Source organism: Symphodus melops (genome assembly GCF_947650265.1).
Source record: "Symphodus melops genome assembly, chromosome: 1".
NCBI classification, from domain to species: domain Eukaryota; kingdom Metazoa; phylum Chordata; class Actinopteri; order Labriformes; family Labridae; genus Symphodus; species Symphodus melops.
In genome coordinates, this window is record NC_136691.1 from 20,671,483 (window position 1) to 20,678,501 (window position 7,019).

The following is a 7,019-nucleotide window of genomic DNA, read 5'->3' on the forward strand; positions in this document are numbered from 1 at the left end:
AAGCTGTTTGTTCCCTGCAGGTCACACCTACACGCTCACACACTGATGGAAGAGGCTGCAGTGGCACTGCTCGTGATCCCTTGTATTGAGGCTACAGTCCTCACGCGGTCGGCCCGGGTTCACATCCGGCCTGTGGCGTCATTCCCGCATGTCAGTCCCCACTCTCTCTCCTCGATTTCCTACCATATCCACTGTCCTTCTCTACAATAAAGGCTTGAGAAATGCCCAAAAACAAACCTTTAATAAAAAAAAAAGAAGTAACTGCTCCATTATCCAAGCAATCAGAAAATTTTATAATAGCTTGTGAGCTCTGCAAGCGTTCAACAAAATGTACTGAACACTGATCCAAACACTTCTCAGGTGATTGTGGTATCATCTTTATATCACAGGTACATCCACGCTCCGATAGGACTCCCCTGCTTTAACACCCATTTACACATACACTCCTGAAAATGTCTAAAAAAAATTCAGGACAGGTTCCAGGCACAGTAACTGGTTTAGCCTTTAGTCTTGTTAGACTTGTCCAGTCTTAATATTATATTCACAACATCAACAGAAAAGTGGTCATTAAAATACTGGGGAGCAGAAAAGAGCAGGAGGTAGTTGAATTATGTACACAAAGATCAAATCGTGCTCGTGATGAATGAATGAATACATGAATTTTCCTGAAAATAAAAATAAATCAAGGATGCATTTAGTCAAAGCTCTTAGGCTGGCTACACATCGTCTACCGTGATTTTGGGGCTGCGGCTTGTAGAAACCGAATCTTTGCCCAAAATAAGTGTGTTAAATAAAGTGTGTAGGGTCAGTCTGATTATTTTTCTGCTTCCGATAAAGTCGGAGTCTCCCCAACCACAAACTGTAAATATCAAGGTTGGATAGGATTGTTCATAATGACAAGAAGAGTTCCAGTGTGTGGAGTTACAACACAAGTGCCTTTATCATGCATGACCAACCACACAGAGAGAGCTGACCATGTGTAGCGTGTAGCCAGCCTTACACACACACACACACACACACACACACACACACACACACACACACACACACAAAGCAATAGGCCAAACACCAAACGTCCTTCTGAGAACAAAGAGAGAAGGACAAAGCTGGCAACCAAACGCTGTCTTCCTTATTCCCAGCAGTTCAGTGAGGACAGGCAGCAGCTCGTACACAATACCTGCCGGCTGAGGAGGGAGATGACATCATATCTGCACAATGAAGTGACTCATTGTTCCCCATTTAGCATCAACTTCAAACACACACACACACACACACACACACACACACACACACACACACACACACACACACACACACACACACACACACACACACACAGAGCAACAAAACAGAAGTCTTTGTCAGCACTAAGTGGGGATGATTTCAGCTGCAGGTCACATTCAGGGTCCTCATGTAACGACTCAGCTTCTGATGTGACTGGATCTACTGAGACATGAGGTAAATAAACATGAGTCTGTTGAAAACAGTCAATAAATCAGGTGAGTCTGGCCCCAGTGTGACATAATCTGGATCCACTTTGATCCTGGTTGTTGATACGCTGAAGATGTGTGCAGCCTCTTTGTCTGAGAAAAGAGACCACGCAGACAAACTCTGGATGTTTAGCACCACCTGCTGGCTGAAAGTGGTAAAGACAGGCAGTGATGTTTTTTTTGTTCTGGGGGGGGAATGAGAAATAAGTGGACAGGGATCAGAACAACAGATGTACAGAGAACAGAGTTGAGGTGCATGTAGGTAGAGCAAGCATGATCAAATGAGTCGAACAGAATGAGTCTGTGAGGAGTGTTAACTGTTCCTAAAATGGTAATTTTGGTAATTTTCTAAACTGGGTCATATGTTTTTACTTTTGTAGGTCAAGAAAATCCCTCAATGCTTATCTCGTCCCTGTTTTACAACATTTTTTTACAACTGCCTTTGATACCTGCTCATGTTATTCTATGTTTTGTTTTATTGATTGTCTATCCATCCATCCATTTTTTTTACTTATCCAAGGTCAGGTCGTGGTGGAGGCAAGCGCAGACTTTCCTTCTCCTCAGCAATGTTTTAGCTCCTTCCGGGGGGATGCCGAGGCGTTCCCAGGTCAGACGAAATATACAGTATAATCCATCCAGCAAACTCTGGCTCGACCCCGGGGTCAACTCCAAGCTCGCACTGAAAGTAAGAGCTCCTCACCGTAGTATCAATAAAGTTGGTTGTGTCACATATACATGATTAACACATGTTACACAAGTTGCTTTAGTGGATTTCTTCAGTTTTAAGTTCATCCACTAAAAGCTGATTATTTGTCAGACTTAGATCATTGTTCTAGTTGTCATGGTGAAGAGGGACATGAAGCATCTTAAACGTTACCCTGGAAGGATAAACATCCAAATTATGAGTGGTTCAATTTAAAATATTGAATATATGAAGCACTGTTAAAGGGTTTTTTAACAATCAGAATAGAGGACAAAAGAAAACGTAATGACTGAGACAAGTAATAAAGGATGGTAGTCTACAGGGAAGGCAGCTATGAGAGGTCGTAGGCTGCGGAGGACAGATGGTGTTTGAGGAGAATAAGGAGTCCAAAGATGGGGCATTATGTCTGAAGGGAGAGTTTAGGTGCTGTCTCGTCTGGTGAGGTGGGATGGAAAGAAGTCTGAGGACTGGTGGTTGCGGTACACGGGTTGTACTGGTGGAGGAGGCTGGAGAGGTGCTGAGGGGTTAGGGAGGGGAGGGTTTGATATATGAGGGGGAGTATTTTATAGTTGATTGGGAGCCAGAGGAGGTGGATGAGGGTTGGAGTTTTGTGCTGGCATAGCTCGGTGCGGGTGATCTATCACAGATTCAGAGAGCAATGACGGGAGCCTTGGTTGGTTTTGAAATAAACGAAGGCAGATTTGGTGATGGATTTGAAATGAGAGTGGAATAAGGATATGGCGTCTATGAGAACGCTCAGGTTGCAGACCTTGGAGGGTGGGTTGAATGGAGCGCTGATCTACATCCAAATAGATTTCCAATTGTCCTGAGCAGCTCCTCGGGGGCCACGACCATGAGCTCAGTTTTTAATGTTGTTTGGCTTAGGAAAACTGGTCTGCCTCCAGGATTTGCCGTTATGCTGTCTGTTGACTAGGGAGTGGGGGAAAGGGGGGCTGCAACACACAAGCTTCCTTTCCTAGAGGCTGACGGTACATGGACTTAAGCTTGTGTAGCGGTTTACAAGTCATCTGACAACTCAAAGCTCTTTTACATTACAGGTCACAGCTACACATTCACACACTGATGGCAGAGACTGCTCTGTAAAGTTACCATTAGAATTACTTTTAATATCTTGAATGCATGCTCTTTGTAAATACCGTACATATTATTACACCTTTCCCCTCTTTTAGGCCTGTATCAACCGAGTGTACATATTATTTTTTAGCGGCTGTGCATGCCCCATTGCTTTTGAAAATATTTGTTAAATCTATAATCCGGGAGAGTCAAATTCATCCGAGTATGTGCTTACATACCTGAAAAATTCAGTCAATTAAGATTCTGATTAAAGGTGAAAAGGTGTCATTTGTTTTACAACAACAACAAAAAAAACCCCATTTTTAACATTTTCGACATGACAACAAATTGACAATAAATTATGATAATGATTCAATATGTTAAAAGTCAAATATTGTCCTCCTTTTCAACCAGTTTCAATAATTCTTGGAGCTCCCCAGAACATGTGTCTAGTGTGTTGTTGTAAATCCACTCTGATCCTGTATTTGATCATGTCTATAAACCCCTCTATTTCAGCCCTGCTCAGAACAGGCTGTTTCTGTGTCTGTCGCTTTAAATACGTAAATGATCTATGTCTGACCACGCCCTCACTCTGGAAGGACTTGGGAGGCTCAGGCTTTATTGCTCCATGTCCTATTGTTTACGGTGAGAAGGCAGACTCCGAGGGCAGAACAAACACGTGTAGGAGTGGGGGAGTTACTGACATTTGTGACGTCATGAAGGAAACATCTCCAAACAGCCTGTGAGCACTAAAAAGTTGAGCAGGCAAAAATATGAAGAGGATGGACTTTTCCTACAATTGGGGGGTTTGTGGACAGACTAGGGACACATTTTAATGTTAGAAAACAGGGTAAAGTGAATTTTGAATGTGACCTTTAAGACATTAAACCTGCTAAAACGTTTGCAGTCACATTGACGATTCTGCAAGTCTGCAATTCTGTGCAGCTGGAGACCAACTCAGGTTCAATCAAAGGTAACTTTAAATTAGATTTGATCATAGACCCGTTTTAAAGGTCAAAGATTCAGAAACATGTTTCTCCGTGTGTCTGAACCACTGCAGCGATCATATCAGCCCCATTTAAGCCTCTTGACGTCGGCCTTGTTGGTTTAAGGATTGATTATAAACTCATTGATTACCTTTAAATCTCTGCATGACCTGAGTCCAGATTATATTTGAAGACCTTTTAATCCCTTACGAACCTTCGCCTAGTTTGAGATCCTGGAGCTTTGTGCCCTTTTTTTTCAGAGCCATCAGACCAAAGAATCACGACCTCCGCTTCAGAGCGCGTCTCTCCAGCGCTAATAGTTGCTAAGTTACCGAAGTTAACTTCCACTACCCTCGCCTGTGAATGTAAGAATAGTTTTAGATAGCTCTGTGCACTTAATATTATTATATTATATTTAATTTAATTAAAAGAAATATCAAGAAAGTGATTTGTTTGGTCATTTTAGGAGAATTGAAGACTAGATTTGTTTGGCCTACCTTTTGAGGATCATTCAAATCTTTGTCATTTATCTCCATCCATGAAGCGTCTGATACAAAGATTGTCATATGTTCAAAGTTACATATCAACATGCATACAATTACTACCTAAATTAAACTTATTGCCATGGTAACGTATATGTGATAACTGAAGTCCTGTCCCTTCTTGATTCTGATTGGTCGGTAAAGGAAAAAAGAAACGTTAACCAATGCGTTGGGATTTAGCTCTCAGTGATTATTTTATTCTGAAATTGTAAATCTGACGAGCTCTATGACTCCTTTTTTACGGGAGGACGAGTACATTTTGGTTTCTTTCTCAAAAATCTCGACTTATTTATCTGATCTCTGGACTTTGAGTTAATTTCTCAACATCGAGAGGACACGATTTTGTTTCACCCATTAGTCAGCGTTATCTGGAGAAAATGAGAAAAATAAATTGTGATGCAGAGAAAACAACCACAATTTGTTGGTTTTTACAGGAAAACTGAGTAAAAAAGAGAACCTGAAAAGATTTGATTTTCCCCTCGCTGACGTGTACAGAGGCTTAAGCCTTTTACAGCGGGCGTCTCTGGTTTCAAGTCCGACCTATGGCTTCTTTCCTGCTTGTCGTTCCTCACTTTCTCTTCCCGGTTTCTGACTCTGAAACAATAAATCTGAGAAAAACCCAAAAAGAGGTACAACTGACCCTTTGTCAAGCCCCACCCTCACAAGGAAGTAACCCTTTGTCAAGCCCAGCACTCCTTAGTAACCGTTACTAGGATAGACGTCTCTGGGTGCTAGAGTCCATCTGATACACTTACATATGCCCTTTCATTTGTAAATGATTTGATTCTTGAATAAACTTGGCCTCTGACAACAATGTTGTAACATTGCATGAGGATCATTTCTTCTAAAACGTCTCCAATCAGGCTCAATTATACCTTACATGCATCCAATAGAAAAATTCACCAATAAAAGGAAGCGTCTTTCACCATTCAGTTTATTTCATAATGCCTTGCCTTGTCATATACTGTACCTGGGTTCCCATTCACTGAGGAAACTCTCATAAACAGCATTTGTGTGTTTGGACTCTTGGTGAACAGAAACTCATGAGGAGAAGCGCTGAGTCACCTCCGTACAGGAACAGATTTAAAAGTCAGACTCGTTAAGTCTTTGAACTTTTAAAAACAAGAACTAAAATGAAAGTATGAGATTTCAAACATGACCAGACGAAACTAAAGTGATTGTGCAAAAATAGTCGAGGGATATGAGAGCGAGAGAGAGAAAAATAAAACACGACATCCAATCCTTCTTTCAGAGTACATTTTGGATGTGGAGCTGGTGGGAAAACATTTACATTTTCAGCATACATCCTTCCCGCTCCCTTCAAGAGAAGAAGTTCATTCAACGTCCAGTACATCAAAAATATCTTCTTTTTGTCTTTTTAGCTTTTATCCCCACTAAATGTCACATAAAACACACTTAAAATGCAGGCAACTCCTAAGGCAACATGTGAACTAAAAACAAACTATAGATACCCAACACGGAGCGGCAGGCTCCTCCATGACGTCCGTGAGAGGCGACCTACACCAGAGAAGTCCTAATGCAGAAAAAGACACGAGAGCTATCATACGACGACAACTACAGAATAGAAAAGACAAAAAAAAAAAAATCATCGACACGCTAAAACAATACTGGAGTCAAAAGACAAGGGAATCCACCGCCCCCTGCAAACACTCTGGAAGAGAGCAACAGGAGCAGATTATTAAAGGGTTAATCTGCTGTTTTTCAACCTCTGTCCTTCTCTTTTGACTTATCGTGAAGGTCCTAATGACTAAAAACAACACTAAAGTTTGGAACTGCTCCAGCCCGCAGTCCTGCAACAGGCTTCGTCAGAATCCTCTGAACAGGATGGAAGCTTCGTCACAACGGAAATCATCAATTTCCAAATAAATTTCAATGGATTTGATCCAAAAAGAGCGGTTAAGAACAAATTGCAATGCATTGATGTGTTTTTACTCAGCTGGACACTGGACGAATGAGACGTTTGGTTTTTGTCATGGACGCGCCTCAGGCTGTCGTTTGTTTCTAAAAACAGAAGAGATCCCTTCAGAGGGAGACCGAAGAGGAAGAGGATTTTGTTTTTTACCAGTTTAAATCACTAAAAAGATTTACCACCAGACTTCATTGGTAAAACACACAGGAAAAACAGGAAAATATGAAGGACACTTCCTGCATGATTGTTTTGATTGTTTGTGTTATGCGTTTAGATGGAACTTTATGGCCCCGA

General features: G+C 41.5%; 1 long non-coding RNA gene across 1 annotated transcript; it reads left to right on the top strand.

Moving 5' to 3' along the window:
- The first annotated feature begins 5,607 nt into the window (after positions 1–5,607).
- Positions 5,608–6,927, top strand: LOC306821616. Its single transcript, XR_013778819.1, has 2 exons — positions 5,608–6,651; positions 6,773–6,927. It is a non-coding gene; the product is annotated as an uncharacterized lncRNA (long non-coding RNA).
- Positions 6,928–7,019: the final 92 nt, after the last annotated feature.